Here is an 18352-nt window from a genome sequence, read left to right as displayed (position 1 = left end):
CTCCATTATTATTATTATTATTATTATATATTTTTCCTCTTTGACTTTCCAAAAAAAAAAAAGTCTATGCGATTGTCCCCGTCTTAAGGGGAAGTTGAAAGTGCAGTGTGTGGGGGGGGTGGGGGTGGGGGGTGGGGGGGTGCTCCTGGAGTAGCGTTGCCTGGTGTGTGCCGAGTTGACACATTTCCGGAGCAGCGCGCAGGTCACGGCGGCATCTCTTCCCAAAAGTCACTTTGCTTCAACTTGGATGAGTTTCTCGTAAACGGCGACATCGAGGTGGTGAGAGGCGAGAGGAGAGGACAGCCGGCACCGCTGACGGGATCTCCAGTGGGGTAGATGGAGGGAGCTGCATAAGCTGCAGGAAGCCTGTCTGAGTTCCAAGCCGCGCTTTTGGTTGATTTGTGGAGTTATTGCCCAACTTTCCTGACCCCCCCCCCCCAGGCTCCCCCCCACCTCTTCACATCCGGGCTGAAGCAGTTAAGTGAGTTGGACGGGTTTTTTTTTTTTTTTTTTTTTTCTGGTTCCTTGGGAAACTTGGGTTCATTCTCCCAGTTTTCTCTCCGGTCCTTTCAAAGAGGAAGAAGTCGTAAATGCCAACGTATATGGCAGTGAAACGTGTTGAACCTCTACCCGGAGATCAGCATCTGCGAGATTTTATTCACGTGTATGGAGTCGAAACTCCAGCCCTGTTCTTCAGTGGTGTTCTCAACAGTTAGCACCTTTGACTTTTGGCAGAAAGGCGAAAACAAGCGAAAAAATAACACCACTACCACCACCACCACCCCAAACAAACAAATCAGTTTGAAGATTCTGAAGTATAATTTGCCCTCCTCAAGGGTGTGAAGCCCCCCCTGGCCTTAAAATAAGACTGGCTGAAACTCGTGTGTGTGTGTGTGTGTGTGTGTGTGTGTGTATGTGTATGGGCATCAGGCTCAGTTCATCTTGGTTTTAGAAGGAGAGAAGATACTCTTAAGACTTACTTTGAATCTTTGGTACTACACACTGTAAATGGAGAGTGCCAGTTGATTATATATCCCAACTGCGTTTTGGTGGGGATGGTTACTGTTTAAAAGATAATTGGTCGAGTGGTGAAATGGTGTTCTGTGTAAGCTACCTGTTAACTTCATCTTATCATATAATGATTTTGAAACAGTATCTAGCGATTTAAAATAATCTTTAGTGTTGTGCATAGGAGAATATCACCATCCCTTGTAACTGTTAAATGTTCCTAAGACATCCAGTCTCATATACATAGATGGAGTCCTGGCCAGACACTTGTATATGTTCATTTTGTGACTTAAAAATACGGTGGACAGTGCTAGAAATTTTGTAAACCAGTAAGACCAAGAGAGATTTGAAAGACTTTAAAGTTTGAGGTATACCTAAAAAATAAACATCTCTGAAAGCTCTTGATCCAAGTAGTTTGAAACACCTCAAAATATGAGCCTTTGTGAGATTTTAAAAATCTGCTCTCCAACCACATAATTTAACTTGCAACTGCACTGATATAGATCTGTATGTTGAACATTTAAGAATTCTCCTAATTGACTTTTCTTCCTATCATAAAAGGACATGTTTTAGTGAATTTTAAAAGTAGTCGTTTTTCATATAATTATATCTTAAAGCATTCATGAATGTTAAAACAGGAAGGACTCGGGCAGCCTGGGTGGCTCAGCAGTTTAGTGCCGCCTTCCGCGCAGGGCCTGATCCTGGAGACCTGGGATAGAGTCCTGCTCCGGCTCCCTGCGTGGAGCCTGCTTCTCCCTTTGCCTGTGTCTCTGCGCCTCTCTCTCTCTCATAAATAAATAAATAAATAAATCCAAAAATAAACAAACAAAAAAAAAACACAGGAAGGACTCAAGCTCTGGGCCATACTAATGTTTCTGTTATTGGGAAACCGTTGTGGACAGAAAGAAGTAGCAGGTTCTAAGCTATAACAAAAATGATTTGAACTTTGAACTTACATGACCTTAGATTTGGTGATTTTACTCAAGTCATTAGATTGCTGGTTTCTTGGAGAGTATGGTGGTTTAGTTATGGAAGTTTAAGTGTTTGTTTAACATTAGCCTTCTGAAATGGATGATGAGAGAGCTGGCTCTAAGGTCTTTACCCTGGGCCTGTGAAACGATGTAGACATTTTAGCAGTATGTTTTTAAAAGTTTTTTTTTTTTTTTAAGATTTTATTTATTCATGAGAGATACAGAGAGAGGGAGAGAGACAGAGACACAGGCAGAGGGAGAAGCAGACTCCATGCAGGGAGCCTGACGTGAGACTCAGTCCCAGGACCCCAGGATCAGGACCTGGGCCGAAGGCGGTGCTAAGGCGGTGCTAAACCCTGGAGCCACCAGGGCTGCCCCTGCAGTATGTTTTTAGAGCAAAGGTTGTCCTGGGGTCTTTGGACCTCTAGGGGTCCATGAATGGGCTTCAAAGGTTCCTGAACTCCCTATAATTGTGACCAAACCTTTTTGTGTATGTGTGTCTTTCTAGGGAGAAGGTCTGTGGTTGTGGTTATAAAAAGAGATCCAGAGCCCCAAAACGTTACAGTTGTATGTTTTTATTAAATAAAATGGGAGTTAGAATAATTCTTACAAGGAAAAAAAAAAGAAAATAGAGATCTTTGTGCCCATTACTTGCTGTTTAAACTTGTCTTTAGTCTAAACATATGGTCTTAGAGGTGCAAAAATACTTCCATTTTGTTGCCATAATAAAGTATTGCCTATTAGTTGATAAACCATGCACACACATAAAGGGCTTGACATGCTAGTCCTGGGTTCATTGTGGCTGTTTTTAAATTATATTTAAAAATTTAGAACAGATAGATTGATGGTCAATAAGCAGAGATTTGATCTTGACAACCAGCTCTTGGAGCAAATGGGTCACTCAGCTCCCCTCTCTTACTGCTCTCCAGCAAATCTCAAATGTGACTGAGAGGTAATCATTCTAAGAAAATGTATTTTTGCCTTGGCCAAGCAGCAGAGCATGATAGGAAAAGGTTTCTCATCAAAGCAGACTTAAGTTCAAATCTGGGTTTTTCAATTGCTGTAGTTGCTTAACCTACTTGACCCTCCAGTTCCTCACGTGGATAAAGCCTACTGCAGTAGAAGCATAAAGAGGCAGGAATGAAGTTCCCTGTGTAAAAAAAAAAAATCTGAACCCCTCATTGGGCCTATATGAAGGCCTTGGAAGCTAGATGCAGTAACCACTAATACACATAAGAATGAACATGTATAAACATGGTACATTGTAATGATATATATTATTTCTCAATAATTGAAACTTTTTTGAAAATTAGGTTTTCAAAAATGAGTTAGGATTAAGCGTCCTTACCTTGTAGATATCCAGGGGGAAAGTTGAAGGAAGATAGTGGTGCGCTTGGTAAAGCTGGAGACATTGGTGCTGGGCAGAAAGAGACAGTAGCAGCCCACCAACAGCATAGTTGTCTCTGTGTAAGACTCCTCTTAACTCTTACTCTTCACTTGTAATTTAAATGAAAACCAATGCAGGTACCCAATTGTGGAGGCATTTCTAAGATGCCAGAATTAGACAGCCAAAGTTATAGGTATAGCTTCCACTAATGTGTTGTGTACAGCCAGCAGGAGGATTTGACTCATAGGCTGACCTTTTGCCTAGAAAAAATGTTAGACTCCTAAGTTCTAGGGGTCTGTGGCATCACCAAGCCGCCGCCGCCACTACCACCACCACCACCACCACCATCACCATCACCATCACCACCACCACCACCACCGCACATGTGTTGCCATTTGCCACCTCAAGCATTCCATACTTTTGGTATGGCAGCATTTTCCAAGGCCCCTGTCTTCTTCCAATAGGATGAAACTCCCATCAGGTTAGTTGTTCCTAGTTATGGTGAGCGGCCTTCCCTTCTTAGCACATGCATTATTATATCACCAGGAAATTTTATTTATTGCTAAAAATGTTCTCACCTTGCCCAGTTTTCCATAAGGCTTAATATTTGAACCCTGTCCTGTGTGATGGTTTTGAAAGGAATCTATGCTTTTGGAGCTGTCTCATGCTTCAAGTTCCTGTTGTTTCCTTATCCTGGAAGGGATGTAACTGATGCTAGGCTCTCAAGCTGCTAACAAGACATTCTTACCTTAAGGAAATCTGTATTCGGACTCCCCCCTCCCCCCCAATTTCTGCATGATGTTTTGTTAAATTAAACACACAAAGAGTCCTCTTGTGCTCTAACCCCTGGAGATTAGTTCCAGGATTGATGTGTACAGCGCATGTAGGTGTATATGTCTGTGTGTGATTTCATCTGGCCATCCCTGAAGTTCTGAGGGCTGCTGCTTGTAGTTTTACCTTTTCTCTCTCTCCTGACCCTTCTCCCTTGGTCATTGTATGGGATGCAGATTTGGTGACCTGGCAATTGCTGTAGCTGATTGGTTTATTTTTGCCTCCCTTCCTGCCTTTTAACATTCTTTACTAATTTGCAGCAAGTTGTTTTTTTTTTTTTTTAGTTTAACTTCAAAACTACATTATGCTGAAGTTATTGGGTATTTTAGAATATTCCCCCTTCTATATGTACACATAATAGCAGAGTTACGCATCAGTATTTTAGATATTTAGAGATAAGATGCAGTTTTTAAAATACTTTATGTAGACAGTAGTAAAACATGTTATACTTAAATATTAATAGTTTCCTTTTTTTTTTTTTCTTAAGCTAAGTTTGGTACCTATTTCTTAGATGACAATTTGGGCAATGTGCATCCAAAGTCATAAAATGGCAAATAATTGGTCAAATGTGCATATAGATGTGTGTACCAGACTGCTCACTGCCCCATTTTCTAGTAATAGGAAACAAGAAAGTAATGCAAGTGCCTATAATAAAGGATTAAGTCTATCAGGACCTGCCCATGCAGGGAAACACTGTGCAGTCTTTAGAAAGGATGATGCAGGGATTACCTGATTGGCTCAGTTGGTAGAACATGTGACTTTTGATCTCGGGGTTGTGAGTTCGAACCTCGAATTGGGAGTAGAGATTACTTAAAAAAAATCTTTAAAAAAAATGATGCAGGTCAACATTCATTGACATGGAATGATGTTTAGAAAAAAGAGGGTAGCATGAGAATATATATAATTTGTGACTATTTATTTATTTTTAAAGATTTTATTTATTTATTCATGAGAGACACAGAGAGAGAGAGGCAGAGACATAGGCAGAGGGAGAAGCAGGCTCCTCACAGGGAGCCTGATGTGGGACTCGATCCCAGGACCCCGGGATCATGCACTGAGCCAAAGGTGGACGTTCAACCGCTGAGCCACCTAGGCGTCCCAATGTGTGAGTTTTTAAATGATTTTTTAATTTTTTTAAAATTTTTTTAATGATTTTTTAATCAAAAGTACTGTGTATAGAAACCTAAAGGAAAATATCTGAAAGGGTATATACCAAGTAACAGGAACTTGTTATCTGTAGGTAATAAAGTTGTGGGTGATTTTTTAAAAAAATGTATTTTTCAATTTTTCTTTTCCTGTAGCATGTGCTTCTTTTATAATCAGGAAAAAATAAGCTATTGAAAAAAAAAAAAGCTATTGAAGAATAAATACAGTAATTAAAATCTATCCTATTTATGGCCAATTGAATTATCATGACTATTTCCCTTCATAGTCTGTTGTATCTGAGGTGAAATATGCTTTCTCATATACCTTAAAAGTATATTTTATACCATATACCAAATGGTATATACCATATACCATTTTTATATATTTTATACCGCCGAAGGTGGTGTTTTGCTAATAAGCAAGAATATTTTCCAGACTTTTCTAAGAGGAAAGGAAAAAAATCCATACACGACTAAATAATAGTTTTCAGAAGAAACTCACTGAAACACAGACATTTACATGATAGTATGTTGTGCCTCATTTCTTGCTGTGAAAGATTTTTCCCCATTGAAATTCCTCTAAAATCATAAGGAGTTCACATGTATGGGAGGAGTAAAGGGTAATGTTTAAAAGCTTGAGCTCCATTACTTACTGTCTTTGTTACTTTTATCCATTTAGGGCCTCAGTCTCCTCATCTGTAGAATGTGTACAATACTGGGGTGCCTAACTGGCCTTGTCCGTAGAACAGGCATGCAACTCTTGACCTCGGAGTCATGAGTTCAAGCCTTATTGCGTGCGTGTACAGCTGAATGAATGAATGAAAATGTAGGCAATACCTTGCTAAGTTGTCATGAAGATTAAACGAGGTGAGTGCTTAACAGAGTTCCAGATGCTTTGCTGTAACTAAGGAGGAAGAAGTGATGGGATGGGTAAGGGTATATAATAATAATAATAATAATAATAATAATGACAATGATAATATTGGTGATAATAACATTAGCTGCTAATATTTCCCTCCTTCCAGAGGCTTGCATGAGGGCAGAGCCTTGTTTGCTACACTGACCAGTCTAAACCCTCTAATGAGACTAGGTACCTTGATCAAGAGTGTGGTCTAGGTTAACCTAGTCATCATCAGTCATGCTCCCTTTCGCGTGTTATCTCTGTGTACACTGTCGAAAAAAGTATTCAGGGGCTGACAACTCATTGGCATTTATGGAGTTGGCACTTTTTTTTTATTAAAGATTTTATTTATTTATTCATGAGAGAAAACAGAGAGAGAGAGGCAGAGACACAGGCAGAAGGAGAAGTAGGCTCCATGCAGGGAACCCAACATGGGACTGGATCCCTGGCCTCCAGGATCACGCCCTGGGCCGAAGGTGGTGTTAAACCGCTGAGCCACCTGGGCTGCCCAGGGGGTTGGTACTTTGTAAATATTTGATGAATGGATGGTGACCTAAAGCAAGCATTTCCTTCCTCTTTTCTAGTCATCTTTAAAGTATATGGAAGAAAAGACTAGGTGTAAAAACTGTTAAAAGGGAGAATCTGTTTTGATTTCTACTATTTGAATGAAACATAGCAATTGTGTTTCACTTTTTTTTCTCTTAGTTACTTCAGTGTTAGCTCAACTATGTGTGCACCTGCATCCTTGTGGTGCACCTGTGATAATTTTAGAAATTTTTCAACTTTATTTTCACTTAGGTTATTTTGGTTTAGGAGTTTGTTTTACTTTCTACCCTAAACCCCCATGTTCTGGGCTACATTTTAATGTTTCTATGAAATTAGAAACATCGAACTGGCCATGAAGAATGAGAAGTATAACCACATCTGGCTGTGACATACTTACTTGCAAACACTGGGGCTTTGGGTTTGTAGGAAATTTTAAGAAATGCATGGAATTAAATATGTAGAAATACTATGATAATTGATGAAGTATACTATCAGTTACATATTGCAGAATAAGAAGAACCTTCTCTAAAACTTTGTGGCTTACAATAATGACCCTTTATTTGTGCACAATTAGGGCAGGGCAGTTCTTCCATTGCTCTTGTTTGGCCTGAGGTCATTAATGTGGCTATTGTCATCTGAAATCTCCAGTGAGCTAGTTGGTCTAGGGATCTAGCTGGGACAACTCATCTGACCACCACACCATCTCTTTTTCCAGCAGCTAGACTAGATTTCCTCATATGGAGACTTTGTGTTTCAAGGTGAGAGCTGCAGGGCTTCTTGAGGCCTAGGCTCAGAAGTCACACAGGGTCACTCTGCCACATTCTGTTGATCAAGGCCAGCCATAAGCCCAGTCTGGATTTAAGGGTTGAAAGTAGGCACCACCTTTTGATGAGAGGTACTGCAAAGTACGTATCAAAAGGCTTGCTGACAGCAGTGAGGAGAGGCAGTGGTATTCTGGTGTCTATCTTTTCGAACAGTGTGATTCTGGCTATTGTATATTAACCCTTATTTGCCATGATTGCAAACAAGGTTAAGTGCTTCCCTGTGTTATCTCTTTGGATAACAGCTCTATGAGGTGGGTACTATTATTACTCCCATTTTAAAGTTGTGATAAGTGAGCCTTAGGGAGGTTATGTAACTTGCCCTAGATCTTTTACCTAGTTAGGGGCAGATCCTAAAAGTTAAGGAAAGTATATCCCTATACCAGTGCTTCTTAAATCCATTGCTAAAGAAACTTGAGTGGGGAGGGAGGGGAAGGAAGCATATCTTTAGAAATCTCAAAAGAAAAATAGAACATCTTAAAATTTTATATGAAGTCTGTATTCTACTCCATGATACTTCCCTTTATTTTACCAGAAAACTAATGTTTTAAAATTACTTGTCAAATTTTACTTCCCAAATCTTTGAGAAAATGGATTCTCCTAGACCAAAGATAATAACTAATCAGCTAAAGATCTTAGTTGTAAGTAGTAGAAACAAAATTGGCCTACCCTAAGCAAGAAAGGAGTTTACTGGAAGGATGTGGTGTAGCTCCCCGAATTGACAATAGAGCTGAAGAACCAGGGTTCAATGGAGAGGGTTCACAGGGTCCTGGCCTTACTAACCTTTCCAACTCTTTGTAACTCCACTATCTACTGAGAGTGTATCTTAGGGTCAGCTTGGGTCCTGGAAGGTACCTTGTTTCCTGCTTCACCAAGAGAATACCTACTGAAGGGGAGGCGGTGTGTTCCCCAGCAGGGGAGTGAATGCAGGGCTGATAAAACCAACAGATGTCCACTATCTGAACATTTTTGCAAGCTGCTCAGTGCATTATCGATCACATTTACTATTTACAACACCCTGATGACCTCTGGTTCACCCCTTTCCCTTCCAATCCCACATGCCTCTAAAGGTTCCTAAACCCCAGTTTGAGAAGCATTTTTGTGACTTTGCCACCTATTTCCATTTCCACTAATAATAAGTGCTTACCATTCTAAGGGCAATAACATATTTATCCCATTTTTTTTTTACAAGGTAATCTTTTCCTTTTTTTCCCTGATTTTTATTTTTTTTATTTTTAAGATTTATTTATTTATTTATTTATTTATTTATTTATTTATTTATTTATTTATTTATGAGAGAAGGAAGGAGGAGGAGGGGCTGGGGACGGCGAGAGAGAGAGAATCTCAAGCAGGCTCCATGCCTATTGTGAGCCGTAAGTGGGGCTCCATCTCATGACTCTGGTACCATAACTTGAGCCAAAATCAAGAGTCGGATACCCAGAGACTGAGCCACCCATTGCCCCATTTCCCTGAGTTTTAAAAGAAAATCACATGAACTGTAATTTAACCATTTATTGGTAGCAGCGTTCCTTTTAGGAATAGTCTTACCTAGTGCATAATGATTCCCTTAGGACAAAGTGAGATAAATACAGTTATTGCCCCCTGTGCTCAATGTCCCCACAATGCCCTGCTTCTGTTTTTCTGTCTTCTTCAGGTATCTAGTGGCTTTCATTGTAGCCTTGCTAATACTTAAACATTTTAGATCCTAAAGTTCATGAGGGAAAGGAGCAACCTGCCCTTATATAGCGTTTAGCTTATGAGTTAAACCGTGTTTCTAGGGTTAAAATGTTGTAAAAATAGTGTGATTTTATTCAGAGCATTTTCACATATATAGTCCTGTTTTATAATCTTTTGAAGTCAGAGAAAAGCATATTTTCCCTATTTTTCAGCTGAGCATATGGTCTACAAAAGATTAAGCGGTTTCCCCTCCAAGATAGGGACTGTTGGCAGGAAAACCTAGGTGTTCTGACTACCAGGTCTTTGCTGTGGACAGTTCAAGAACACTGGTTTGCCAACTGGAGAAGCCTCTCTTCTGCTTTCTCAGGTTTTTGGGCTGAATTGGAGATGGGTGAATATATGTTTGGCCTTTATTACTGTGGGGACATTGGTATGTAATGGATGTATCTAGTGTCATCTTGGCCATTAGTAGTCACCTTTGTTTATTCTTGCTTTGGAGGCCCAGGGTCTTTTTATGTCCCCATGGATAGCCAGTTGAGAAGCCAATTTGTCCCACCTCTTCTTGCCATGATTAGCTGGTTTTGAAGTACCTCTTGGAGCCCTTCAGTCTGGCTTTTTTTTACTTCCCCACGGTGTAATTACCACCTTGTGGTATAGTCACTTGTCTTCCCAAACCCTGGACTCTTAAATGGTCTGTTCTGCTTTCTGCTGTTCAGGCCCACCACTACAAGGGATTTTGAGAGGAGTACTTGACACTTTTGTTTAATTAGGGTCTGTAGACAGGGCTCTTAACAATAGGGTTGTATGTGAGGCCCTTCCCCCTTGCTTGTAAAGTTTCACTGTAGTCTGAACCATTAACGTGATCATAGTGTTAATATGGTGGTTCTTAATTTGGCCAGAACTTTTTGTAAATAGAGACATCTCAGGACTTTTCTGTAGCTTTTAGAACATTGTCCTAACATTTAACACTAGTTTTTAAGTTATCTTTTTCTAATTTGTTTCAGGTGCTGATTTCTAAAGCTTTTAAACATGTTAACATTTAATGCGAGTAAAAAAACTGTCTTTTTTCTCTTGCATTTCTAGTTTGTCTCATGGTCTCATTTTGCAGGCATTTTGAATTTTTAGAATCCTTGAACTTAATCCTGAAAAGAGTACTAGCAAAGTTCTTCATTGAAAAATGCATACTTGGGCTGCCTGGGTGGCTGAGTCCAGTAAATGGCCGACTCTTGATTTTGCCTCAGGTCAGGATCTGGGGTCCTGGGATCTAGCTCTGTGCTGGGCGCAGAGTCATCTGGTTCCTCTCCCTTTGCTCCTCTCTCTCTCTTAGAAAAAAAGAAAAATGCGTATTTTCATCTGTTTACATTTTGTTCACACTGTTTTTAAGGCTTTTTTTTTTTTTTTTTTTCCTGTTTTTAAGTTTTTATGTTCTGAACACAAAGACATTTTTAGTGTTTGGGAACATAGCTCCTCTTAGATGCTCTAAAAGGAGATATTTAAGAATCCATTCGCTACTCCCTCCACTACCCATCCTCTTGATTGTTATTGTTCTAGTAGTTATAACTATAAATCATTTGGATATCGAAGTTAGAAAAGAGACCATTCACCATTACATTAGGACAGTTGAAAAAGAATCACTTGTTCAAATTTACTAGCTTCCTGAAGCTAGTAAAAATGTTTATGGTTTTTAAAATTCCCTGTGAATATATTTCAACACTACAGGACAGTGAGTAACACCTGTTTAACTATTATAGATTATGAGAACAGTAGCTCCTAGAAAAGATAGTATTGCATTTTTCTGTTTAGAACTATAGTGGAGCTAAACGAAAAATCAGTTGTCATAGTTAACAGCAGTGATACTAGGCATTTTCTTAGTGCGTCTGTTGCTTTAGCTAATAGTCAGCAACGATTAGCTTTTCTTTCCATAGATCTGGTGTCAAGTATTAATCAACTGTAGACTGGAAAGTTTTTATTGGCTAGCATTTATAGTGGAAGAAACACTAGTCTGTTTTTTTTATCGGTAGTCTCTTAACCACATAACTGCATAAGATATTGTCTCTGTGGTGTTCTTACAAAGAGAAACAAATCCTTTAAAAAAAAAAACTGTATTACTACTTCAGTATGAAGAGTATGAAAAGAGTATGAAAATAGTGAACTTTGACCTTGAAGAGTCTAAATGATCTAAATTAAGGTTGTGATGTGTACTAGAGAAAAATTACATTAAGTCTAATTTAGCATTCTTGTTTTTCACATTTTGGATGGTTTCTTAATTTTTTTTTATATTTTTTTCTTTATTTATTTATGATAGTCACACAGAGAGAGAGAGAGAGAGAGAGAGGCAGAGACACAGGCAGAGGGAGAAGCAGGCTCCATGCACTGGGAGCCCGACGTGGGATTTGATCCAGGTCTCCAGGATCACGCCCTGGGCCAAAGGCAGGCGCCAAACCACTGCGCCACCCAGGGATCCCCGGTTTCTTAATTTTAAAGGAAGTTATAAAATGTAGTATTGAAAATCTTAAAATACACAGGAGCTAAAAAATATTTTGATTTAAGAATTCCATTAAAAAAAGGGAGCCTACCAGGAAGGGGCCATGGCTGGGTCACCTAAAGGGGGCCAGGAAGGAAAAGTTTGGTCCTGGTAACCATAATGTGATGCGAAATGTTCTGCCCGGAATTGGTGTCATGGCTCTGTACTTTGTCATCCTCTGCATAGCCACCGTGCACATCCACAGGTTCAGTAAAGGGGGCAAGAAGAAAAGGGTTCCCTATTTATCCTTTTCCATATCAGTGGAGTCTGATCCAAAGAGATAGGTGTGTCTCTGGAGTTAATCGTTAACTATGTGTCAAAGGGTTTGGAGAAAAGCATTTTCCTGATTGATGAAAAATAACTCAGTTATGTACATGTACCCCTGCTGGAAGGTTATGCAGTGTATTAATGGAGTGCATAATAAAAACAAAAAAGGTTAAAAAAAGAATTCCGTAAAAACAAAAAGAATTATATAAATTTGGTTCTTATGCAAAACTGAAGTTTCTGAATGCTTGCAAGGTTTTTGTGTAGTAACTTTTTTCTGATTGCAAAAATCAAGTGTTTGATTTGTTAATCTCTTCTTAGAACAGTAAACAGAAAAAAAATGGGTGTTCATAAAAAAATTGGAAAATTTCACAAATATACAGAAGGAGATAACAGTTACTCATACTTCTACTACCCAAGGAAACTACTATTAATATTTGATATAGATCCACTCTACTAGTTATAGAATCCCCAGGGTATCCTTTGGAATGAATGCCTACAAGAAAGGGTAATGAGTGGTAAAAATGGATATACAGTGTGAATCAAGTTTTGTTAATCTCCTTGTCTCACAGGTGTTGCCAAAGGCTGAAGTGAGGAGCTCCTCCTCACCAACCCCAGGCTGGGAGAAGAGAGCTAGTGGGCCCTTTGGCTAGCCTTGGGTGAAGTGAGGCAGAGCATCTTTTTTGCAGACTGCAGTCTCTCTGCCTTAGGTCTTTTATTTTAACAACTTTGTTAACTCTAAATGGCTACTGGTTGCAGTAGGAGACTTTTGGAGTTCTTGGTGGAGTAGCTTGTTGAATAAGCCACATCAGTTCTTTTCAGCCTCCTAGAAGAATTCTTTACTTTTATTTATTTTTAAAGATTTTATTTATTTATTCATGAGAGACACAGAAAGAGAGGCAGAGACACAGGCAGAGGGAGAAGCAGGCTCCCTGCAAGGAGCCCAATGTGGGACTCGATCCCAGGAATCCGGGATCATGCCCTGAGCTAAAGGCAGACCCTCAACTGCTGAGCCACCCAGACATCTCTAGAAGAATTCTTTAAATCAGCTCTTACTCAAAAAACTGTCCCAATATTCAGAAATACAGTCGCATTCAGGTTACTTGCACTAAGTGAAAACAAGGTGAAGTGGTTAGACACACCCAGGTGATTTCACTTAACATCTAACCTCAAATCCAGTCGACTTGATAAGAGAAAAATCTGAAGGAGCTCAGAGCAGATTATGGTATAAGCATATGCCAGTCCTCTCCTGTGGAAAAGAAAAGTGCTAATCTGGTCAGATCTGTTAAAGAGACAGGCAAGGCTGAACAAGGCAGAATTTTCTCATCCTGCTCATTTTTGCCCTAGCATAGAAGAAGGATTTCTCCTGGGATGAAACAGAAAGAAGGAAAGATCATGGACAGGTGGCTAGTAATACAAGATGGTTGGCTCTCTTTCTGTGTGCCTTGGCCTAGTGGTAAGCAGATCCCTGGGTCTGAGAAACTAGCAAAATGAAGTGACATGCAGGACAACTTACCCAGGCAGTGATACAGCTTCTTGGTGTTCTGTGTGAAAATACAATGCTGACTTTGATCCCAAGCCCTTAGCGAAAGGAAACCCAGGGATAAGTAGGAGGAAGTAGCATCTCTTTGTAAATGTTTTATTCTTGACATGTAACAGACTCCTGCCTAGAGAATTGTGTCAGCCTCTCCATCCTGCCAGCTGTCTTTCAGGAGCGCCCTCCTGTGTTCTCCTGCACTGACCAGTTTAAAAGGTGTCATTTCTGCCTGAGGATCTTAACAGCTTACATGCCGTGCTTGGTATGAAGGAATTGCTTTGGCAGATGAATAACCATTGTGATGATAACTGCTAGATGCAAAAGAGGGAGATTGCTGGTTTTACAAGTCTATGGTTTCAATTCTTAAGTCTGGCAGGAAACCAGGCCCATTCAGATGGTTCTGGAGACTAATGAAAGGATTATTTTCCGAGGAAGGCCAGAGTTAAGGGTGACATGTGGTTCCTGTCATCCACAAAACCAACCGCAGTGGAAATCTGTTATCACTATTAGGTCCAAAGGAGCAAAGAGAAGAAATAGCTTTACTGGAGTCCAGCGAGAGAGTTGGAGCCACACCTGGGGGTGGGATGGGGGTCTGTCTGGCAGGAACTATGGCCTTGGATGGATTCAGCCACTGTCTGAATTTGTAGCCCGGAGCAGAGAGGGAGTAAGGAAGCAATACTCCCCTCCCCACTTTCTTTCTTCCCTCTTTGATCTTCTTCCAGTCCCATTCTTTGGCCAGACCTATCTGGAGGCCTGCTTGCATTGATGCGGTGATGCTACCCATAGAGGTCAAGTCTTTGGGGGCACAGAGCAGGGCCAGAGTGGTGGAAATTTGCTCTTGCGATGGGGAGAGGGCGATCAAATGGAGAGTTACTAGCACACCATAGTAGCCTATTCATAGTTGCACTTCATCTTGTTAACTCAATCTCATCTCCTGAAACCTCAAAATAAACCTTAAGGCATGTGAACTATTGATTATGACTCCGTTTTATCTTTTAATATAAATAGTCCATGCAGTTACTCTAACCTTATCAGAGTAATGAAATAGTCAAAGAAATAATCTGAATAATTCTCAGAAGAATTGGAAAATCACCAAAGACCTTCTGTTGGGGGCATTTTGTTTTTGATTAAAATTAAACTAAGATTTAAAAAAAATATGCATGTGAACTGTAGAAAATATTTATCCTAAAATACAAAAAGTATAGTTTATTTTTAAATTTTTTTTATTTATTTATTTATGATAGTCACAGAGAGAGAGAGAGAGGCAGAGACACAGGCAGAGGGAGAAGCAGGCTCCATGCACCCACCGGGAGCCTGATGTGGGACTCGATCCCGGGTCTCCAGGATCACGCCCTGGGCCAAAGGCAGGCGCCAAACCGCTGCGCCACCCAGGGATCCCCAAAGAGTATACTTTTAATTACACATTGTGAATTTGTTTTTTGTTGTTAAAATTAAACTGCAGGAATGCCCTGGCAGGTTCAGTCAGTAAAGCAAGCAACTCTTGATCTTGGGGTTGTGATTTTAAGACCTACTGGGGGTCAGCCCCGGTGGCGCAGTGGTTTAGCGCCGCCTGCAGCCCGGGGTGTGATCCTGGAGACCCAGGATCGAGTCCCACATCCGGCTCCTTGCATGGAACCTGCTTCTCACTCTGCCTGTGTCTCTGCGCCTCTCTCTCTCTCTCTGTGTGTCTCTCATGAATAAATAAATAAAATCTTTAAAAAAAGAAAAGACCTATTGGGTGTAAGATTACTTAAAAATGAAATATATATTTTTAAAAAGTTAGGCTGCAAAAGGAAAGTGGAACTTTTTTTTTTAACTCCTTGCGTATTATCCCTTCAGATCTATTTAAGGTGGATAAATTGGCATGAAGATTCTTACTCAGCCAATCTAGAAATATAAGAAGAGATTTTTTTTTTTTTTAATGATAGGCACGCAGTGAGAGAGAGAGAGAGAGGCCGAGACACAGGCAGAGGGAGAAGCAGGCTCCATGCACTAGGAGCCCGACGTGGGATTCGATCCCAGGTCTCCAGGATTGCGCCCTGGGCCAAAGGCAGACGCCAAACCGCTGCGCCACCCAGGGATCCCAAGAAGAGATTTTAAGCTATTAAAAGAGGATCTGTTTCAACCCATGACTTTATTGAGCACTTGGCTTTTAGAGATTAAACGGTAAATAAGATACTTTGCTTCCCAAAACTTAAGACCAGTGAAGAGGTCCACACCCAACTATAATAATCATTGATAGTTCCTTTAATAGAAGCATCAGCTGTAGGATTAATAAGAGGGAGAAGTGGTTTACTCAATGTGTCTTTACCAGAGATTCCTATAGCTCACAAATATTTATCAAAAGTTTACACTTGCCATGTTTTAGAAATACAGATGATAAAAAGATACCAAAGGGCCCCAAGCTCAAGGAACTGGGTTCAGAATGAGCCTTATTTATTTCAGCCAGAGCAGCCCGTCTCCCCTTTGCTCTAAGGATGCCTGACATTCAAACCCTTATCTATCATGTCCCTCTGTGGTCCTCTGATCTGGCCCCACCTCTCCAGCCTCCTCAGGTGGCCTGGCCTTTAGTTCTTCAGTCAAACCATTATTAGAGTCTTCTCTTGAGATTCCCTTTGCCTGGGATGCCTGCTCCACTTCATTTCAGAACACCTTTTTTGCCTCCTGGTTCCAGTTTATTTATTTTATTTTTATTTTTTTAAAAGATTTTATTTATTTATTCACAAGAGACAGAGAGAGGCAGAGACATAGGCAGAGGGGGGAGAAGCAGGCTCTACGCAGGGAGCACGATGCAGGACTCCATCCTGGTACTCCCGGGATCACACCCTGAGCTGAAGGCAGACGCCCAACAGCTGAGCCACTCAGGATCCCACTGGTCCCAGTTTAAATGCTGCCTCTTCACAGGATCCTTCCCTGACCTTCCAGACAAAATCCAGGGATCTTTTTACTTATTCTAAAACCCGTATATAGGGATCCCTGGGTGGCGCAGCGGTTTAGCGCCTGCCTTTGGCCCAGGGCACGATCCTGGAGACCCGGGATCGAATCCCACGTCGGGCTCCCGGTGCATGGAGCCTGCTTCTCCCTCTGCCTGTGTCTCTGCCTCTCTCTCTCTCTCTCTCTGTGTGCCTATCATAAATTAAAAAAAAAAAAAAAAAAAATTAAAAAAAAACTAAAACCCGTATATAGACAGGTACTTTCCTCTTCTCCCTCAAATACTTTAAAACTTATTAGTGTAAACTTTTGATGGGTGCCTTCATAAGTGCTATGAGAGTTATGTCTTCAGTGCCAAGCATGGTGTTTAGTAATAGTGCTCAATAAAGAATTATAGAGGGGATCCCTGGTGGCGCAGTGGTTTAGCGCCTGCCTTTGGCCCAGGGTGCGATCCTGGGGACCCAGGATCGAGTCCCACGTCAGGCTCCCGGTGCATGGAGCCTGCTTCTCTCTCTGCCTGTGTCTCTGCCTCTCTCTCTCTCTCTCTCTCACTGTGTGCCTATCAGAAAGAAAGAAAGAAAGAAAGAAGGAAAAAGAACTGGCTTTTAGCCCTGACCCCTATCACTCACCAGCTCTGTGGCTTTTGGTATCATGCTAATTAGGGTTTAATTTCTTACCTGTAGAATGGGCATAATAATGGCAGTTAGTACGAGTTAGTCACTATGCTTTATCTGTTATCTCCTCAACTGAACTTCATTATAGAGGTGAGATGACTTGCTTGAAGTTACACAGTTTGTAAATAGAAAACAGGATTTAGGGACGCTTGGGTGGCTCAGTGGTTGAGTGTCTGCCTTTGGCTCAAGGCATAATCCCAGGACTCTGGGATCGAGTCCCACATCAGGCTTCCTGCATGAGACCTGCTTCTCCCTCTGCCTATGTCTCTGTCTCTGTCTCTCTCTCTGTGTCTCTCATGAATAAATAAATAAAATGTTAAAAAAAAAAAAGAAACAGGATTTAAATAATGATCTGTTTAATTCCAAAAACTGATTGCTTTTCTCCATACCTTTTCCTGGGGGAAAAGGAGTGACAGAAGATTCCTGGGGGTAAAACCTGTAGGGGAGAAGGTCTTTGATGCAGGTAGTAGTATGGATGCCTATTCTGAAGATATTGACATTCATGAAGAAGCAGGTTTAAATCACTTTTCGGGAATTGAAGTGTGGGATTAACTCCCATTTAGGTGAAGGGGTAAGTGACTTCTTCACGGCTCTACCCCTCCCCAGGGTCAAGTGACTTCTAAACTATCCTGAAGAAGTTAGCTGGGCCCTGAAGCCAAAAGTAGTACAAATGCCCCAACGCAAGAACTGGGGTAGAGAGTGACAAGCCTTGCAGGGTAGGCCAAGGAGTTGCTAATGTGCTATAAAATGCTGTAGGGAAACATCAATGAGTTTTTTATTTATTGAAAATATTTTGAAAGTAAGAAGTCCCAATTTGGAGTCCCCATTAGGGGCCAGGGTGTTCATAGCTTTTCTCTCATTTTGCATCTCTGGAACAAAGTAAGCATTTTAGTTCTTTCATTCCACTGTACAACCCAGCACAGTAGTGTTATGAAAAAGGAATTAGCAGCATGGGGTAAGGAATGGATGTTTATGTTCAGTTGTTTGGTATAATTCTATTGTTATTGTCTTTCTGTGAGGGTAGATTGCCTAGCCTAGATGGGTAGCAACCTCATACAAGTCACTTTACTTTCACCTCTATAGCCTCAGCTTTTCATTTGGAAATTAGGGTTAATTAAAATGTCTACCTCATAGG

General features: G+C 40.7%; 1 protein-coding gene across 3 annotated transcripts in view; it reads left to right on the top strand.

Moving 5' to 3' along the window:
* ATXN7 (ataxin 7) overlaps positions 1 to 18352 on the top strand; it is a 139917-nt gene that overhangs the window by 405 nt on the left and 121160 nt on the right. The window contains exon 1 of one of the 3 annotated variants that reach the window (XM_072785531.1): positions 149 to 481. The exons of the other annotated variants lie outside the window; for them this stretch is intronic. The gene's annotated coding sequence lies outside the window, so the exon portion shown is untranslated. Of the gene's footprint in view, positions 1 to 148; positions 482 to 18352 lie in introns of those variants that run through there. 3 annotated transcript variants of the gene reach the window in all.

This window comes from Canis lupus, chromosome 19 (genome assembly GCF_048164855.1).
Source record: "Canis lupus baileyi chromosome 19, mCanLup2.hap1, whole genome shotgun sequence".
NCBI lineage: Eukaryota > Metazoa > Chordata > Mammalia > Carnivora > Canidae > Canis > Canis lupus.
Note: the sequence above shows the minus strand (reverse complement) of the source record. Positions and strands in the feature narration are given on the sequence as shown.